Source organism: Bos javanicus, chromosome X, assembly GCF_032452875.1.
Source record: "Bos javanicus breed banteng chromosome X, ARS-OSU_banteng_1.0, whole genome shotgun sequence".
NCBI classification, from domain to species: Eukaryota; Metazoa; Chordata; class Mammalia; order Artiodactyla; family Bovidae; genus Bos; species Bos javanicus.
The window spans coordinates 51,581,848-51,587,712 of record NC_083897.1 but is presented as its reverse complement, the minus strand read 5'-3'; the positions used below and the strand labels follow the sequence as shown (position 1 = coordinate 51,587,712).

At 41.4% G+C, this 5,865-nt stretch overlaps 1 pseudogene; it reads left to right on the top strand.

The window, feature by feature from the left end:
• Positions 1-1,262: 1,262 nt before the first annotated feature.
• On the top strand, positions 1,263-4,533 carry LOC133242380 (T-complex protein 11 X-linked protein 2-like; annotated as a pseudogene).
• Positions 4,534-5,865: the final 1,332 nt, after the last annotated feature.

Genomic DNA, 5,865 nt, shown 5'->3' with positions numbered 1-5,865 from the left:
CAGTATGGGGTCAGTTCATTTTCAGATAGTTCCTTGATCCTGCTTATATTTCTCAAGATCTATAGGCCCCTTCCTATATGTAGTCGGTACTAACTACAGGGTTTTAATCTACTGCACCTGTCACTTCCAAGGAGGTTCCCTCTGTTTTAGCTTCTGTTTGCTGGTCTCTTCAGTGTCTATTTTCCACCCTGACACAAGGGGGCGGTGGTGGACACTTTTTTTAGGCTCACTTGTTCAGTTGTGCTGTGGGGAGGGAGGGACTCTTTGCCACCCCATGGACTGCAGCCTACCAGGCTCCTCAATCCATGGGATTTTCCAGGCAAGAGTACTGGAGTGGGGTGCCATCACCTTCTCCAAGTAGAAGATGAAGCAGTGCTAAAACGAGAGAGCATAACAGATCCTGTGCAGTTACTAAGCTGAGAAACTAGATGTACTGTTCCTGAACTCAGTCTTAGACACTGCACCAGAAAACTCTGGGCCAGATACTGGGTTATAGCCCCTGGCTTGTCTAGCCCTTCTATACTGCAGAATAGATTAATACTTCTATTGCTCCTCTCTGGTTTATTGCCTTTTATTTTCAAAGGACAGATTCTCAGAACCCTTTTGATGATCTTCAGATCATTTGGACACTTTCTAAGAAATGATGCTGTTAAGACACTGGCTTCCCAAGTGACACTAGTGGTAAAGAATCCCCCTGCCAATGTAGGAGATGCAAGAGAAGAGAGTTAGATGCCTGGGTTGGGAGGATCCCCTGGAGAAAGAAATGGCAAGCCACTCCAATATTCTTGTCTAGACACTAAAGTAGAGTTACTGGTTCTTTGGGAGATTTCAAACAGCCCCTTTGCAGATTCAAACCCTGTGGGGGGACAGGAATGAGGATGATCCCTGTTTTACAGATAGAAGAACCAAGGCCCAGAGGTAAAGTGATAAGTCACATGAGTTAGAAATTCAACCACCATTATCCCAAGTACCCATAGAGAGTTAGAATTTTGGTTGTTTTTCTGAGATGGAGTACCTACAGTGGAAAGACCCTTCTAACTAAAAGGTCAGAAGATGTATCTGTTCTTAGCTCTGATAACAACTCATTCTGTGGCCTTGGGTCCCTGGTACAATGTCTGTATTTGTAAATTGAACTAGGACTGTGGTTTTTAAGGCCATTTTAAACTCTAAGATACTGTGATTTTAGGACTCTTAGCTTGAGTTCCACTCATCCCACTGGATTTCCTTTCAGAGTGTAAACATTTGATTTTTTCCTCCCTTGACAGGGGCATCTTTCATGTTCTGGACATGATGAAAATGGACATGGTGAACTATATTATTCAGAGCCTCTGACCCTACCTGAAGGAACATTCTATCATTTATGAATGAACTAAATTCCAGAAACTCCTCAACAAGCAACCCAGTATGGTCAAAATTTAAAGACAGAAGAGGGGGAGATTTGACTTTGGGTATGATTTCTTACAGTGATAGGGTATTTTCTATGTTTTTAAATAGTTTCTCCCTATTGGGCAGGTGGCTAGGACATGGGATAGGAAGAAGGAACATTTCTCCAAGACAAAAGATGTACAAAAGAATTCATTTATTGAGGAAGAATATATCCTCAAGCCTTAGTTTTCAAGCCTTGGTGTTTCAAGATATTTACTTATCCTTTCTATGTCATAGATCTCCTTGATTGTACCACAAAATGGCTAACAAAATTCAAGTTCTCCTGACTCTCCCAGCTCCTCCAGCATGGCCCATTCATCTCCAAATTGGGCAGTGGACAACCCCCAACTTCCCATTTCCACAATGGTGCTATGCCAGGGATACCTGAACCTTCTTCTCTGGGATCTTGACAGTAAAGAGTTTCCCGAGGTAGGAACGTACGTTAGAATATTTCCTTTTTGTTTTGTATTCAATACCTTTACTAGAACACTCTTCTGACAGCTTGCTTTTCCCTGCCTCACCAGAGTCTGCTGATGAATAGAATCTGGCTGCAGGACATGGAGTCCCAATTGAAGCAGTTAACCATTCTGGCCTCAGTCTTGCTAGTGGCTGGAAGTTTCTCTGGACATGTTTTATTCAGCTCGACTGAATTTGTGAATAAACTGAAACACATAACCAAGGCCCTGACAGACGAATTTAACTCCAGGTAAACTTCATAGAGGCATCCCCGGTGGCTCAGTGGTAAAGAATCTGCCTGCCAATGCAGGAGACTCAGATTTGATCCTTGAGTTGGGAAGATCTCCTGGAGTAGGAAATGGCAACCCACTCCAGTACTCTTGCCTGGAGAATCCCGTGGATTGAGGAGCCTGGTGGGCTACAGTCCATAGGATTGCAAGAGTCAGACACGACTTAGCGACTAAATAACATGAACAAAAAACTACCTAGATCTTTCTCTGAGTTGAAAATAATATGTGGGGTTTGGAACTTAGGCAGTTAATATATTACTGCCTTATTTTTTATCATAAACCCCACAAAAGACCTTGGCCATCATCTGCAAAGGTCGTTGGTGTCTTTTGATAAATTGTATTAAAGTTTGTGATGGAAACAAAACCTATTTCCAAGGAGGTGAGTGTGGAAACTAGTTTGCTATGAATGATTCAGTACTGTGTTTGCTTAAAATGAGTTATTATGTACTTAAATATGTGACACTGGATTTGTGTATGTATAACCAGAAGTTGATCACTTGGTCAATAATATGTATCCATAATTTGCTTCATGCAGGGCACTTCAGCTAATGTACAAAGAAGAACTGGAGCTTCCGATCTCAATATATTTACAATTCAAGTGGTGAACTAGGGAAAATAACCACAGAAAATGCCTAAGAAATCTTAAAACAGAATTTGAATAAAGTTTATGGGACTAAAGAACACTGAGTAGATCCAAGAATGGAACTGAACCCTTGTCTGATTTGTTTCAATTGAAGTGGAGAATAGTATGAATTAGTTAATATGTATGAATTAGTTGACACCTTGAGGGTAACAATAAAATGATTTCAAACACTGCGTCCTCTGTTAGTGGTGCAGAACTGGAATTCTTTTGTGAGTGGACCTGGCTTCTGGTGTTGGACTCTCTGGGCTTTGCTCCTACACCAAGGCCCCTCTGCTTTCTGTCCTTCATTATCTAGGCCTAAATAGGCTATGGTGAGTGTGAGTGAACAAATGTCTCAGAAAATCCACAAATACCTCAAAGACATGGGCCTAACTGCCCTGAGTAGTGAAAAGAAAGATTTTTTTATAGGCTAACTTCAGATCATTGCCAGGAAAGAGAACAGTTTGTAACATTATTGTTAAGAGTTATATGGTGGTGGTGATGGGGAAGGGTGGCAAGAATGTGGAAGGTGAGAAGATTGGAAGTCAGTTGTGAAGCCATTCAAAGCTGGAATGATCATTGGGAAAGTCTTTTGGCTTTAGTTTCCTTATGTATAATGCACATAATTGAAGTAAATTTCTTTCAGTTTGAAAAGTGAACATATGGTTTTAAGGTCAGCTAGGATGTGTAACTTGCAGGTGCTAGTACTGAGTGATTCTTGGTCATTCTCTAACTATAACCCAAGGCCTGTGATGGGAAACACTTTCTCTATCCCATGCTTTAAGTTACCATGATCGTCCCTACTTCCCTCTAAGGAACTGATGCTAATTTAGGCCACAGGATATATTCCATGCTAGAATGGAAGCAGTGAACTTGACCGCCTTGCTTCTAATTTTTCTACCTTGACATAGTCTGATTTGGCTCTGTAGACCCAGACTTGGTACACTGGCTACAATGTGTGTCTTTAGAATTTCAAGTACAATGTCTAGGATCCTCTAGTTAGGTCTTGCACACCTGGAGCTCACTTAGCACCACATTAACATTATAAATACCCAGAAACTTATTGGCTGGACATCTTTGAATAATGCATTGTCTTTGGGAGCTTGATAGCATTCCTTCTTCCAAAAGAAAAGAAAGAAATCTCATTAATATGGTTTACCTAAATGAGTGGGTAGGTCAGTGAAAATCTCAGTTAATTTAAATGTTGGCTAACAGAGAGTGCCAAGGCATTGTGAATTTCTTCTGAAAACTGTTTGATCTTTCCAACTCTTTTCTTGCTAGCAGATCAGTGGATCCACTTGTTTCTCATAGGTTGTTTGGTTCTCGGGATGCAGAATCTCTGCTAGACCTCTCTGCTGTCCTTATTCTCATCAAGGGGGAGTTGACAAAACTAGGTTGGAAGCTTTTCAGTCTGATGTGTCACAATCAGCAGGTATTTAGCCCCTATTATGATGAAATCCTTAGATATAATCCCTCCAGCTCAGGCACAAGAAACAGAAGTGGAGTCTATCTGATAGTTCCAGACCACAGTCTGGCAACAGGGACCCAGGAGAGAGGGCTAAGTATATTCCTGGGATGACATCACCTGTGCCCCGCAGAGTAGCCTCTTCCTCACTTCAACCTGGACTCAGGGCTGCAGGGTTCCAGCATGTAAATACAAACTGGCCCAGCCCCCTTCATAATAAACTTCTGTGCTGCAAGAAAACCTCAGTTCCTTCTGTGTTGCAACTGAACCCAGGTTTTGTGCCCTTATCCCCTATTATCTGAGAACCAGTGATCCCTCAGTTCTCCTTCACTGGCTGATCATTCTTCAGGATGCTGGCTTGAGCAGGCATCAGGGCATCGGCTGCTAGCATTGTTTCCTCCAATGGAAAATCATTTCCTTGAGGGCTGTGAAAATTTTCTGTGGAATTTTTTCAAAGTATGAGTTCTGGAAGTATAAAGGCTTCTAGAGGTTGGGAATACGCTGAGTTACAAATCAGGGGAAGACATAGAATCCTATTTCCAGTATCACATTCTCCCTATAATTTTATTTTATTTTTTATTTATTTATTTTTTCTCCCTATAATTTTAAAACTGCAGTAATAGTAAGAGCCCCCACATCCTGTTCTGGCTTGGGGGGCGTGAAGCAGTATGCAAAATTGAGGACTGGATGAAAGTCAATATTGGCTGCCAACAAGCATTCATTTGAGGATAGTTCTCAGCCTCAATGGGCACACGCTCTCTCTCTTTCTCTCTTTAGTGATCTTGGGGGTAAGTTTTAGACTGTCTCAAACCAATTCCAAATGCAAGCACTTAGGTCACAGACACTTGTTTCAAGTTCATCTCTGGTTCCATTCTGTAGCTAAATCTTCTACTGTCACATTTCTAGGCTTAGAACACTTTTATCTTCTTGAGATAAATGACCTGGGTACTCAAGAGTGGGACAACCACCGTGTTTCTGCCCACTTGCAGTCTAAGCCTCTAATTCCCAGATTGTGATTGTCAACTCATTTGGCATCACAAATGACAGATGTCCTAGATTCACAAATATCTAGGCTTGTTTTCTTCAATTGTAGATATTCACCCTATCATTTGAACTTTGACTGTGTGGATCACAACAAACAGTTTAAAATTCTTAAAGAGAGGGGAATAACAGACCACCTGACCTTCCTCCTGAGAAATCTGTATGCAGGTCAAGAAGCAAGAGTTAGAACCACACATGGAACAACTGACTGGTTCCAAATCATTAAAGGAGTACGTCAAAGCTGTATATTGTCACCCTGCTTATTAAACTTATATGCAGAGTACAACATGAGAAATGCTGGAATGGATGAAGCACAAGCTGGAATCAAGATTGCTGGGAGGAATATCAATAACCTCACATATGCAGTTGACACCTCACTTATGGCAGAAAGCGAAGAACTAAAGAGCCTCTTGATGAAAGTGAAAGAAGAGAGTGAAAAAGTTGGCTTAAAACTCAACATTCAGAAAACTAAGATCATGGCATCTGGTCCCATTGCTTCACAGAAAATAGATGGGGAAACAGTGGAAACAGTGACAGACTTTATTTTGGGGGGCTCCAAAGTCACT